The sequence below is a fragment of the Rissa tridactyla genome, chromosome 1, assembly GCF_028500815.1.
Source record: "Rissa tridactyla isolate bRisTri1 chromosome 1, bRisTri1.patW.cur.20221130, whole genome shotgun sequence".
Classification (NCBI taxonomy): domain Eukaryota; kingdom Metazoa; phylum Chordata; class Aves; order Charadriiformes; family Laridae; genus Rissa; species Rissa tridactyla.
Window position 1 is genome coordinate 169,362,685 of NC_071466.1, and position 14,351 is coordinate 169,377,035.

The 14,351-nt window shown below is 42.6% G+C and overlaps 1 protein-coding gene across 1 annotated transcript in view; it reads left to right on the forward strand.

The window, feature by feature from the left end:
- Positions 1-9,472: 9,472 nt before the first annotated feature.
- The window catches only part of TMCC3 (transmembrane and coiled-coil domain family 3), a 100,019-nt gene continuing 95,140 nt past the window's right edge, over positions 9,473-14,351 (forward strand). Inside the window, exon 1 of the mRNA XM_054204071.1 lies at positions 9,473-9,554. The gene's annotated coding sequence lies outside the window, so the exon portion shown is untranslated. The remainder of the gene's footprint in view (positions 9,555-14,351) is intronic.

Genomic DNA, 14,351 nt, shown 5'->3' on the forward strand with positions numbered 1-14,351 from the left:
CTCTCTAGGACTCTCAGATGCAGGGATTTCTTCAATTAGCAGGGACTCTATCCCGTCACTGGCTTTTTTGCTCTAAGTATGCCACTTTTGCTTCTCCTTTTCTGTTTTTTTTATGTGAATTTTTGTTTCCCTGTCACTTTACAGTAGAAGCTGTAATATCACTGAACCGCTGCTGTGCCTCTCTGTCCTTTCTGTGTCAATCAAGCCATCTGGGACAGAGAGAACACCTTGAAGGTCTCAGCCCCACCTTTGCTCTGGCTGTACATTGAAATAAAGGGTGTTGGCAAGAAGGAAATTAGCTGTGCTTTTAGTGGGGTGACCTGAACCCTGCCCTGGTCCTCAGTTCTAGTTCTGATGCTGGCTGTCCCATTTATAACTCGCAGATGCGTTTCCGTATGAGAACAGTGCTATCTGGTTGTTAATGGAACTGGGATTTCTGTGGAACAAAATTTCCCATGCTGCAATATGGAAAATCTCATCTGGCCAGTCTGTGATGCAGGATGAGTAATGGGAATGGGAGTCAGGTGGAAGATGTAATATGGTCGGGCATCCTGAGCAGTAGCAGAAATAGAAAAATCCTGGACTAAATGCAACAAGACCAGTTATTGTTCTCATTACATTTAATTAGCTGTGTTCTTCTTTGGCCACCCCCCAGTAGTCCATGCTTTCTGGGAAGTATGGTGCCCAGGCTGGGTGCAGTACCCTTGCTGAAGCATTAACATCTACAAGTGAAACAAATATTTATAGATTCCAAGGTGAAGTTTGTTTTATGGTCATTGTTTTGTTTGTCTGTGTGTTTTTGCAACAGCATGACACAGACCTATATTTGTGACCCTGTCTGATCTCCACATCCACCCATTCTCCGCGTGGCATTTGTGCAGCTGATAAGTACTTCTTCATTTAGTCGTACTGTATCATCATCTTATTTTAAGTCCGTTTCAACCTATTTCTCAAATCCTTTTAACTTCTAATTCTGTCCTCCCATGTGCTCGCAGCCCCTTCCAGATGCCGTCCGTACTGGGTATAGAAAATGCATATTCCCTATTTTGCTGTCTTGGTCGAGACGGAAGCAAGTATCACACGGCGCGACCTTCCTGTTTGGCAGCGAACCACTGAGAAGCACTTTCTAGGTTTGTATTGTGAAAGAGCATAAAAAAAAAAAGCTGTGTATTAACTGAAGATACAGAGCATCGCCTACTTCTGCCTTGCCCAGAAAGGCCTTTTATCCTGTCGTGGGAGGACGAGTGACATGACCTGCTTCTCATAAATCCACATTAGCTTTTCCTTAATACTCTATAACCTTCTGGGTGCCTGCAAAAGAAAGAGCTCATTTCCTCTCCTGTTTCCATGTTTCCTGTGAACCGAAGTTCAGCGGAGCCAGGAAATTACTGATCTGTCAGCATATTTGTTGCTCCCAGAAAGAGAGTAAATTTTCCGCTGAATGGAAGTTCCCAAACACAGTCCACTTTGTCTCTTATGCGGAAGTGACTATAGTCTATTTCGTTTCGATTTTCACTGCATTTTTACAGAAGCTGTGTTATCTATGCTTCTGATGGAAAATTTCTGTCAGGCTTACTTTCAATAATCACTGCTGAATATAGTGTCCTTTATTTAGTTAATTACTATGGCAGTGGAAACTGTGGTAGTCTACTTTCCAAAACAGTGGGAGTCAGAAAGCAGAGTCCTATCTCTGATGCAAAAGCATTGACCTGTCTGTAGCTGTTACTATTGGGAAATCTAGATACATCAGCCCGAATTCACTCCAAAGAATTTGAAGCTTTTAAATGGCAACTTATTCCTCTTTGCCCAGAATACAGGGAGTGCTCGGATCGGAGTTTAGCTGCTACAGTTAAAGAAAACAAGTTAGGTGGATGAACTCGGGCAACAGGGAGCAAGTAAATGCACTTTGAAGTCAATGATTTACTGCGTGAATTGATGCAGTCTCTTAACCTCCTGAAAAAAACATTGAGACCGCACTAAAAGTAGAATGGCCTGAGAGGGACTCTTTGTAATCAGTTTTGGCCACGACTGTGACTATACCAAATGCTGAGACTAAAAAGACAGGCTGATCAGCCAACTAATTTAGGTCATGTTCCAAATTGCACTAAAATTAATGGATGGACTGTGAGCTCATGAGAGCTGAATTGAGTTCTAATAGATAAAAGAATTCACGAAGAAGAAGACACTTCAGAATATTTTTCTTGCTGTTTAAAAGTTTCAAGCCTGTTAAAATAGTATCAGCCTATGGTGAACTGCGAATGACTGGTCTGGATTACAGCAGAGCAGGAGATACTGAAACCTTTGTCTGATCTTGTCTGTCCTCAAAATTTTCAGTTTAAGATTTCTTCCATGTCTTAATCTTATCGAATATAACCTCCTTTGACTTTTACCTTCGTTATTTTTCACATTAGCATCTTGCACAGTTTCAGCTTGCTAGTTTAGGGGAGAGAGGAATCACAGAATCGTGTAGGTTGGACAGGACCTGTAGATGCCTCTATTCCTACCTCCTGCTCAAAGCAGGCCCAATTAGAGCAGGTGGCTCTGGTATGTTGCTGTTGAGTTTTGAGTATCTCCAAGGATGGAGACTCCGTGGCCTTTCTGGGTAGCCTGTCCCATGGTCTGGCCAAAACAGAGCTCTGTTGAGCAGACGACATCCAAAACTGAGCTCTGAAAGGCATTGCCATGGTCTTGGTGGATGGACAAGTATACTGTGTTTCCTCTAGGAACAAGCAGGCATTCATAATTGTAGAGAGGCCTAGAGAGACCATATGTGCAACAGATACTCCATCCTAGTATTTTTTTTATAGCCTCAGTTAGGGTTTAACTAGTGTGTAGGCAATCTGTAGTCTGGTTGGAGTTTTTCAAACGGGGAGAAAATCCTGTCTCAGCTTGACCACTGTATCTCTCATTAAGTTTTTCTGCTTGGATTCCTTTGTTGGCTGCTACAGTGCTTGCTATTTAGGGTTGATTGTTTGGATCGGTGGAGGAGATCTCCAGGAGGCAGTGGTGGACATGAAGCTGTCTGAGCTGGCTGCTGAGTCCTTTACCTTGACGCAATCGCAGTGGCATTTTCTCAGAGTGTGTTTGACATTGGTTTGGTAGAAAGCCTGTCTGCACGCAGGCAGGAGGGAGGACATTAGCTCCCATAGCCTTCCAGCAAACACTTGGGACCAAAGTCTGCCATGGTGCTGGCCTCCATCCCTGCTGAGCTGCAAAAATCAGTTTAAGGGGACTGGAAAAACCCAGAGGAGCAGTAAGGCCTAGGCCTAGAATTAAAGGTGACTCTTTCGTGTCAACCCAAGCCAGCAGACTGTAGGGCTTGGCTCTTACAAGGTTTAGCCTCCTCGTTTCTTGAGGCAAGGCCCAGCTTGGCCAAGGTGGGACTGCAGGCAGCTGCCTCTCCCCCTCCCCATTAAGGTCTGGCAGCAATGCTGCAGTTAGCACTTGGAGGGATGGAGGCTGCCTCCTGGAGATATGTCAGTAAACCATGTGCCTCATGTTATGGGAAATATTAAATGCAATAACTTTATTACAAGATTCATTTTTTTTCCCCTCAGTAAGCATTGTATGAAGATTAAATATAACATTAGCTGAGCAGTTTGCTTGCATTGCTAGCAGCACGCACTCACAGGGACACTGCTACGCTCTGCTGATTTTAGAGTGACTTCTTTTTGGGATGATTACCATCAGTTCTCACCTTTTAAATACCGTTTCTCGTTTCTCAAGCTCTAGGAAAATAAGAATTTTGAGGCCTGTAAACCAGAAGATGAAAGCTTTGAAAATATACAATCTACCATCTCCTGGCTGTTCTCTTAAAACAGGGTCTTCAATCTCAAGGACTCTCTCAGTATTTTAAAATACTGAAATTCTGCTCTGACTAGCCTTGCTCTGCAGCCTTATACTGTCTGAAGTCATTGAAACCAGCCTCGGTTTGGGTCTCAAAACTCAAATGTTAGTATCAGTAATTAACTTCTGGCATGCTAAAATGGCAAGAGTATTAAAATAGTTTTCATTTGGTGTCCCTGTTTTGACTGATTGGATTGTTTGGATGTCATTAGGCTACTTATTTATAGCAAGAGTATGAGCACTGCACTGAGCAGTGCAAGTAATTTCTGGCTGCTTAGCTAGAAGTCCAAATGCTAATCTTTGTTAGTGTTTAAATTAAATGAAAGCACCATTTTGTTCAATTCTTCAGTATCCAAAATAAACTGATTACACAAGTGCAATTAAGACAACAAGCTTAATCTCTCCTTTTGTTGTGCAAGTTGACCATGCCAGTATTAGCCTGCAGTCTTCATGACTTGCTTATGAATATTGAACGTTGCTTTGCAGTCACTTAATAAAATAAAACTTCCTGAACTGAAGAAAAATAGTTCCATTATTTTTAGAATAACAGCCCAGATATCCATAGCATGGAGATAGTGTTTAATCTTGCCGTTGTCTCTGGATTTTATGTATGTGATTGAGTTCGTAATTCAACACTGTTTAAGCCAGTGGGTATGCATGATACAGCGTCCTTAGATTGCAGAGCTCAACTCTTAATTAATGCAATGCTTTAAGGACCTGAAAAGTTCTATAATGAATGCATGTGCAAGTCCACTCACCCCCCAAAAAGAAAACCCAAACAAAAAACCCCCATACATTAAAAAACAATACTTCCTCATAGGAAAAAAATTAAGAGCAACCGTTCCCTCCTAGCAGAGTTCCTTATTACAGACTCTGCATATTTTTCTTGCACCAGAACTCAATTAGTGGGGTTTTTTTGTTTGGTTTGGCTTTGTTTTTTGTTTTTTTTTTTGTTTGGTTTTTTTTGGTTTTTTGTTTGTTTTTTTTTAATACCTAGAAAGACCTCAGTCTTAGAGAACTCCTCCCTCAACTCCATTTTTTTGCACTTTTCACTCTTGTTCCCCTCCATCTGTAGATGAATAGCACAGTAAATTGTTTTGGGTTTTTGCGATCTTTGGAGTCTAGCTCAAGTAGTTACCCGTTTGTGTTGATTTTTACCTTGAAAACTGTATGCAAAACTTGGGATCAGCTAGGGAGTTCGTTCTCTTGGGTCATCCTGTCGTGGTTTGAGGCACAGCAGCCTGGGACTGGGGTAAGAATAGAATATCAGCCCCTGAAGTCTCATTTTGGTTTTGCATCTCCTATTTCCATCCCAGCAGCCAGGGCAATGGAACTTTTCTTGTCCCTGGAGTTTTCTGCCTGTCCAGGTGCAAAGTATATTTTGGGTCTGGCTTCAAGCCCAGGAGGACTAAAACTGGGGAAATTCTCCTGGAGTAATTAGTGACTGAAGGAGGAGAATGGATCTAATGATTCTGTTTTGCTATATATATGGGAAAATTATGGCATTTTGGAAGTAAAAAATGTTTTCCAAGTTTGGGTGGGGTTTTTTTGAGTTACAATTGTTAAGGATGCCTACTGGAAATAGATGGACATGCAGACGCAATCTCTACATAAATAAACCAAATTAGACCGTGATGCTGTCACCAATGGTCCACGCGTTAGTATTAACTGGCAGTTTTGTGTTAAGTGTTCAAGTGAGAGAGCGCTCTGCAATGTTAATAAGCTTTGCACTGAAGTAGGTAGCGTGGTGGTCCCTCGGTGGAGAGTAAATGCTACACTTAACTCATTATATCACGGTAGAGTTAAAATCTGATTAAGACATCTGACAGAAAACAGTGCAGAGCATGTATATACAGGAAACACAGATAAAATTATGTCTAAAAAGGGGAATTTAATTGAGTGGGAAACAGACTGAAAGTGCTAGTGAGCTAAGTGCTACTGGTATGTTTTAGTTGTCCCTCAGATTTTCCTCAGTAGGGATTGTGGTTTGGTGCTGTTTTGTGGCCAGAATGCCGAGCAGTGCCATGAAAAGCATATCAGGTCATTTGTAAGTCTGCTAGTTTTAGAGGATGCAGAAAAAGACACAAAAAGTACTAGGTGTGAGCAGTGAAGTAATCTTCCTTTGTTTTATGTGTAATAAATAATAAAGCCAGAATAGTGCAGGATGATGGAAGGACTAAATGAATGTGCTTAATGAATGCCTGTGTGTAGACTTAAAAATAATTCAGTGGAAACAGAAGAGTGCTGAGGTTTTCTTTGGCTGGTGTTTTGCAGATCGGACTGGCTGCTGAGTGTAATGAGTGTAAGAGTCTTGCTGGCCTTAATATCTGTTAATTCAAATCATGTCAGTCATTAACTGTTCTTCTCGTTCCTCTTCTTCTTTTTTTTTTTTTTTTTTTTTTTTTTAGAAGAGGTACTCGCATTAGCTCGTAATGAGGTGGCTCCATTTGATTTCTTCGTGTAATTACAGTTCGTGCACATCTGCGAGTAGCGATTTTTTGAATTTTGCTTTTCGTTTTTTCTTCCTCCAGTAAATCAGTCACAGAAGAAAACGTGGAGACATCTGAGGGGATAATCGAAGTAGCCTGCCAGGCTGCCTTAAGATCAGACATCTAGCAGACTGGCCTAGAAAGAACAATACCATCTGGACATGGAAAGAACCCTGAAGATGTTTTTGCGTCACACAGGGTTATTTACATGGTAAATGTGCAGCAGTAAAGCCTGCCAGAAATCTGAGAACTGGTCCATGTGCTTTCCCAGCAGCTGTGGGTGTCAGAGCTCCCTGGATGAGCAGCCTGCAAGCTGTACTTTCATTAGCTCCCCGTGAGTTTCAGCTCTCACTGAAATTCAGTTCCTAGATGGTAGGACTACTTAAAGAAAAAAAAATCTCATGTGATTTATTATCTTTGATTCCCTGGTATGAATCTGTCCCAAAAGATTTTTCAGTGTCAACAGCTGAAACGTACTGCTGTATCCGATTTGAGTGAGTGCTAGTATTCAGGGTCTATTTTTCAGCCGTCTACAAAATTCAGCTATTTGAACTAAAACTGTTCTTAAAGCTTAAAGAGGAAAAAATTCTGTTCATGACCATTAGCCAGACTAGTAGATGTTAAAACCTCTTATTCTTGTTACGAGTAAGACTTTGAGATAGGCACACGGTGGAATGAACCTAGCAGAAGCTCAGCAGACCCATTTGGTTAGCACGGCAAAGGCAGGCGGGTCTCACGTTTAGCCAGGTTACTTCTTCAGCACGGATAGCCATCACTTACAGTGAGACTGCCTGGGACTGGGCTTTGGGATACAACTGGAATGATGTGTCAGCTCTCAGCAAGAATGAGCAGCCTTATCAAGTCCGCTACTGGGATCAGTGATTCCTACTCATTTTAAACTCAAAATCAGTATTTTGGCCACTGTACAGCTAGTGGAACCATTTTATTTTTTTTTTGGAAGCTCTCTCTCCAGGTCTGGAAGAAATTATTTGATCCTCTGATTTGAGGAAAGATGATGCTGTATCCTGCCATTCAGCTGCACTCTCTCGCCACCCTTCGAACAACTATCTTGGCTTTGGGGAAATAAATGTAAGTGATGCCTTCAGTGTTCTGTTAAGCAGAACCCTTTCCAGGAGCTAATCCAACCCAAATCAAAATATGATGAAAGTGGAGTTGAACAGAAAAAGGCTTAAAAGCCAGCCCGTGCTGTAATCACCCCGTGAACCTTTCCCTCCTCATTTGGGTTCATTATCCCACCTGAGGAAGCTTAAAATCAGACCGAGTGCAGATGTTATCAAATACGACTCTGTGTATTCTCTATGCAGGGCGCTCTGCCGCCTCCTGACTCTGCTCCATTTTTAGCTTCAGAGTAATGTAGTGCTCTCATGATTTATTACAGAAAACATTCTGGCAGCAGAAAGGATCAAGAGTAGGTGGGGCCATTATAACTGTTATCTAATTCCTTTTGAATGTTAGAGACTATTTAAAAAAAAAAAAAAGCAACTTTTTTTAAGTGTGCTCCAGGGTTTCCATTTTGTGTTGAAAAAGGAGCAGTCTATCTAATAGCTAGTTGACCCTCCCTAAATGGGTAAGATCCAAACACTGAAAACCAAGAGCAAGAACTCGCAGTAACCTCAGGAGGGGCAGGCTTTTTAATCCCTTTAGTGTGACCACAAAAGAAGCTGCTCCCCACTCTCTGGAGGACGGCCTGGGCATCTCCCTTGCCAGCACGCCTGCTTTTGTGAGGTGGTGCTGGGGGGGATCAGGCTCTCCTGCCGGTGCATGGCTCCCCCGGCAGATGCCTCTGAAACCACCTGGATCATGGTGCAGGGAAGGAGGGGGTAGATGGGGACAAACTCGGACCTAGTAGTAAGTCTCTTTGCAGGCTCCAGTGGATAAAAGGCAGCTAAACGTGTGAGCGTGGGAAGTACCACCAGTGTCAGAAACCTCATGTTCAAATGCAGCGTGATTTTATTTTTTTTTTTTCCCAGCAGAGAGGTACCACGTGTTGGATGATGCGATGGGCCACTTGTTGGTCATGTGAACAGGGAACGGCCACAGCACTAAGCCACATCTGTGGGTTGTGTAATGGGACTGAGGAGAAGGAACGGCACCACCATCTGAAATATCCTCAGCAAGAACATAGGGCTGTGGCCACTCTCCTGCTCCGTGTCCCCTTGTGTTGGGTTTGGTTGCTCAAGGAGACCATATATCACACCAATAAACTGTGTACAGCACATGGGTGCCCAGCGTGGCAGAGGGATGTCTGTGCACGGTATGACCCAGGCCTGACTGAAGATGGGTCTGAGATTGGAGCTGGCGTGTGCCTTGTACTCAGTGCAGTGGGGAGCAAGTGCTGTGTCCTCAAGATACAGCTAACGCAACCTGCAGCGCCAAAATGGTTGCAATTGGGTGTAGAAGGGCTATGCATAGTGTGCCTCTTGGATGCAGCTAATGCAGAGAGCAGGAAAGAATTGCCTGTGAATAAAAGATCTAGAATATTTTGGAAAAAAATAGCATTATAATAAAGAAAAAAAGGCAAACTGGTGGTTGCAGTCCTTCAGAGAAGCTTGCTTTGCACTGCGGAAGCAACGAAGATTGCTTTACTCTTTTGTTTCATCAAGTGCATTAGTCAAATTATTTGGTTTATTCTTTTACTGTTATGTATAATAAGAGAATGAGGCCTGGCCAGTCTCTCCCTGGGAGGGCTTAGGGCATCTACAGTCTAAGCACTCATGTCTGTTGAACTTTAAACTTGATTGTGTGTGACTGTGTAGGGAGAAGGAGCGAAGGGTTTATCTGTCCCTCATTGGTCCTAGAAATCTTGCAATGAAAATTCAACCACTTTATCTCTTTTTATAGACTTAAATGAAGTTTGTAAAGGAAAAATGCATGCATCCTGGACATCCAGGATGAGTGGGCTGATGGCTGGCAGACCTGCCGTCTGGGCTTGGTGCTGGGCAAGATATGCTCCACAGCACAAGAGGCTTTGCCTTCACGCAAGAGGAGGAGGAGGAGTCTGTTTTTGAGGAAGACTCTCAGGCTATCTTTAGCAGACAGCTCGCTTCTGGGTTGCACTTCCAGAAACAAACATCTCTCTAGTCTGACTTCAGAGCTGTTCAGGTCCTTGCTGCTCAGCTCACACTTCATTTCTCTCCATGGGATAACTCCTACAGACGCTACATCCAGGCAGAAATCATCTACCTCTCCAAGTTAACGGTACCTACTTAACCCTTCTCACCCTGTTGGGAGAACATTGTTCTTCTGCACTGCTTAGGGAACACCGTTGGCTTCCCAAGTAGGACTTACCTGAATTTACATATTGCTTTCATCTGCTTTTCCAGACAGGTCTGCTGTGCTCATGGTCTAGGAGTAAACACTTTCTAGTTTGACTGTGTCTTCTGCCCTCTTACAGAAACCTTATTCTTTGCCTCCATGACAGCAAGCTGTATCGTGTATGTGTTAAACAAATAGTAGTCGGTCTGCAGAGGTGACTGTTCACGTAGGACGGATTGTGTTTGTATCCTGACTGTCAAGAGTTTGGCAGTAATAACTACCAGTGATTAATTAGCTGACATGAGCTGTGTGTGATAATACCAGAATTTACTGGAGTTGTTTTACTTCTGAAGTTCATGCAAGATAAGAAAATAGGTCAATCAGCATTTCTGTAGTCCATGTCTGCAGCACTTACTGGTAAATGTGATCTTTTGGCTTCATGTACCTATTTTCCTTCAATTTGGGGGGGGAAAAAAAAAAAAGACAGACTTGCATTTACAATGTTCCAAATATATTTGTCATGTTCCTCACTTATCTCTTGTTTTGCAAGGGCTGGTTTTGAGCATTCATTGCTCAAGTTAGCCATTGACTCAGTTTATGAATCTATTATCATGTGTTTTTGAAAAACTGGCCAAGAGACCAGTTTCACTAGTGCTGACTTGAATGCTCACATACAGAACACAGTGGCATAAATTAGCAGCAAATCTATCAAAGGTCCTAGCCTGTTTTATCTAGTACCGGTTTTTAAAGTGTATTAAAATCACTGAGAGTTGTCACCATTCTTCTTTTAAATGTAATATGTTTTTTTCTTTCTGATATAATAGCCAAGTAGTCTACAACATACGTGTATTCTTATTGTGTTGTCTGTAAGAGAAGACAACATGAAACTTCTTCAGAATAAGAATATATTCCTGGATTTAATGACTCTTTAGGTTCTGAATAGCAGTTGACAATGCAATAACCTGGGATTTCAGGGGTGGAGGTGTTCTTGTGAGGGACAGAAGACGCTAACTGGAAGTGGAACAAGTTATTTCATGTGATTATCACCCGACTCCGTGATCATCCATAGTAAATGCGTTTTGTGGGTAGGGCGAAGTCGGTTGTTATAAGCAAACCTAAATAGGAATAGTTTATGTGAGCAACACGTGCATACAGAGGACAGAAAGCAGCTGACGTTGTATGAGTAAGAACTGGGAAAACTGAATTGGGAAAGAACACCAGAAGTAGAACACAGACAGATAAGCAAAATCTGTTTTGAAAAATGTTTGGGTTTTTTTATTATTTATATGCAAAGCAGCAAAATGTTGGGAGTTGGGTGGCCCAGTGGGAATTCCTGCTCTGTTGCAGTGTAGTTTGGGACTGACTGCCTGGTTCAAGGGTGCTCCTTGCCTAACTTCAGTAGCTGAACCTTAGACAGGGACAGCCCAGGTCATCCATCTAATCGCCAATGGTAATCAAAGGGGTTATAAATACATGAAAGCCACCATGCAGTCTTGTAAATAAGACAATTTACACTCTGTTTAAAAGAAGATGGTTTACAGCCTCTAAGTTGTGTAGATAAACATGCACAAGCTCAAATGGTGAGGTAGGTATGATGTGGATGTCTCCTGGCACTGCGAGAACTCTTTCTTACTATCAGTATCTAAGCCCCAGGCTACAGCTTGTTGATGAAAACCTTGAGCACGTCAGGGGTACTGCAAGAGGAGGCCTCTTGCTAATGCTTTAACAATAGCAAGGCTGTGCCCTCTCTTCTCTGCTCCATGGTGGGAGCCCCAGGGAACGTTTCCTCCTAGTTAGATGTTGCTGTAATTAGGGTGTGTAAATACGGTAGCAAAATAGTAGATGTTACTGGCTGGGAGGATCTGTCCGTGCGGTGCTGTATTTGGAAGTGGTGCCCCTCTATTAGGAGCACCAAAGGTAGGAAGGCCCGAAGACAGCTCCTAGAACAAACTAATTTTTGTTGGTTCACCTAAGCTCTTTGATAAACTGAACCTTCAGTATTTCATGACTGATGTGTTTGTTGAGCATACTATGGTGTTTTAGGCTTACTCCAACACTTTTATTTCTTTGAATGAAGCTGTCTTGTGGGGCCAGACAGCACAACGTCCCGACAGGACCAGGCTGTACGGCCAGGAGACTGCAGAAAGCTCAGGTTCCACAAAATGATGTATCATCGTGACCTTGTTTTAAAGATAGCCACTCAGCGATTAAATGCATGGGCTTAGGTATCTTAAGCCAGGTGCTGTTCAGGCACCTCTCACTCTTATTCTGTGCGTTGGGTGGCAATAACCAGGGAAGTCAGTTGTTCTAGAAGATGGCTGCATGGCGTAGGTTTGCGGGTTTTCTCCACTTCTGTGCGTGTGGGCCAGCAGCCAGCACACGGTGAGACTTGGGCTTGCCTTTTGTGTTAGACTCACTGTCTGAAGGTTTCGTCCACTGATGCGTATGTATCTGTAGTTCCCTGCCTGCATAAGGATCTCAGGATTTCTCAGGATCAGAGTAGAGGCAGTGAGCAGCACCTGTACCAGGGAGTCCTTATCCAGTGGTGTGGATGACATGTGCTAGGGCTCTCGCACATCTGCCTTGCAAGAAGGGATGCTGTAAGGTCTAGGTTCTTTCTTATGTCATCCATTAGTTTTCTTAATAGTAAGAGATTTAAAAAATAGGATCTCAAATCCACAAAAAGGGATAATTAACTATAATAACTGACAATGCAGTGTAAGTCTCTGTTGGAGAGAAATTAGCCTGACTTGTCCTTGGATTATGAATTTCTTAAAAGTAATAGCATAGCTTTGTAATAGCATTATCATTGCAAATATCAGTGAGCCAGTTGCTCTTGGCTTCCTCTGACCTAACACGGTTCCCCTTGAGAAAACCAAGAATGAACTGAACTGGATGTAAATGCTACAGTTTTTGTCAGTCGCTCCATCTGAAAGGCAGCAGCTCCCCTCTGGCTTTGGAGCCTTGTCCACAAGACCGTGCATCCATTGATACCACTCCTGGGGCTAGAGGTGTGCTGGGTTGTTCTCTAGACTTCTACTGCTCAAGGTTGATTTAAGTAGCAAGTAGCAGCATACTGGAAGTTTCATCTTCTCCTCCTGCTCATGCACCTCAGAGAATCTGTGATGGAGAGTGAATTGCATTTAAAAAAAGTAAGAGGTTGAGACACAAGGCGTGAGATACCTTCCCAAGAGGGACAGGACATTATTCTTGCATCTCAAGTCTATCCTATTGGGGTAAAAAGCCTTGCATGGATGTAGGCCAGCCTTAGTGCAAATCATAACTGGGCCTGGGATTTATTTCATCTAGAAGTTCCTGAGGTCAGTGTTTGCTCACAAGGCTCAGAAGAAGTTGTCTCTTCACTGCGGGGATTCCTGGGTGACTTCTGTGTCCTGTGTGGTGCAGGAGATCAGAGCAGCATGTTGCGGTCTTTGCTGGCCTAAAATATCTGTGAACTGGGAAACAGCGAAAAGTTGAGCAGTTGTTTGTCAGAAAAGCTTATAGTCTGCATCAGCACTCTGTTTAAGGCAAGCCCTTATTTTGCCCCCCTGTCATGTTAATTAGGTGCTATTTTGAGTCCAACAGGGGGTGCAACATTAACCAGACCCTTGTTTTGCTGTTACTTCTTTAAACAGTTAACTTGACACCAAATCCTGCAATGCAATTATCTCCATTATTAATGGCTTTCACCGCTAAAGTATTTTTAGCCTTGTAAGAAAAGACATGAGAAAAAGAAAGGAATCCACTAGCAGATAAACATAAAGGCTTAAGTAGGGCTTTCACTGCGGCAATTTTTCTTACTGCCTTCGATGTTGGTTGCCTGGAGTGTGTGTAGGGAAAAGCCTCCGTGTGTCTGTGTCCTAGCTGGTGGTGTCTGTCTTTCTGAGACAGAGAATTGGATGAGATGATCTGGCACTACTGTCAAAGTTTGCTCTTTTTTCCTTTAGGACCGGAAAAAGGTAGATCAGGGAGATGACTGAAGCGATGAATTTTCTACCTCTGACACCCACTTGCATGTGTAGCCCTCTTCTGGGAAATTAAAAACATAGCACAAAGCGTCAGCCACTCAGGCCTTGCAAACTTACACCCGTCCTGAGCTGTAAAAAACACTGCTTTCCTCTTGCTTTCTTGTTACGGGCTTCAGGCAGCGTTGCCTGTAGTCATAATGACTTGGCCAACTAATTCTGGCACTTACTAAACAGGAGGCAGAAAAAGAGAAGTATGTAAGAGGAAAAATACAGAAGAAAGAATGGTATCCACCTTTTGGAGGGTTAGGATTTAGTTGATGTTGCTAATAATAGAGATTCTGCATTCCATGTCACCAGCAAAACTTTATCTCTGCAGTTTTCATTAGTGGGAAGAGTGGAAACAAAAAATACAGTCACTTCTGATCCTTCCAGACCATCTGTCCTCATGGTCTTTTGACCCTTTTGTGTCTTCCACATAAACAATTTCCAGAAAGTAGTGGTAACTATTAACAGATAAAATTTACCAGTCTGAACATTTTTATAGCATCTGTCGTACTTCATTCTAAATCTCCTATTTCTAGAGCATTCTTGATTTTTTTGGGGGGGGGGTTTGGTTTGGTTTTTTTTTTCCCCATGGTAGCCCATGAAGGTACACAAAACCTTGAAGAAACTTGATTGGTTCTTTATATAATTTGGTATTTTAAAGTAAAAGTTATTTACTTCCTGCGTTTTTTCCCCTCAGTTTTATGACTGTTGCTTTTATAGGTGTGTC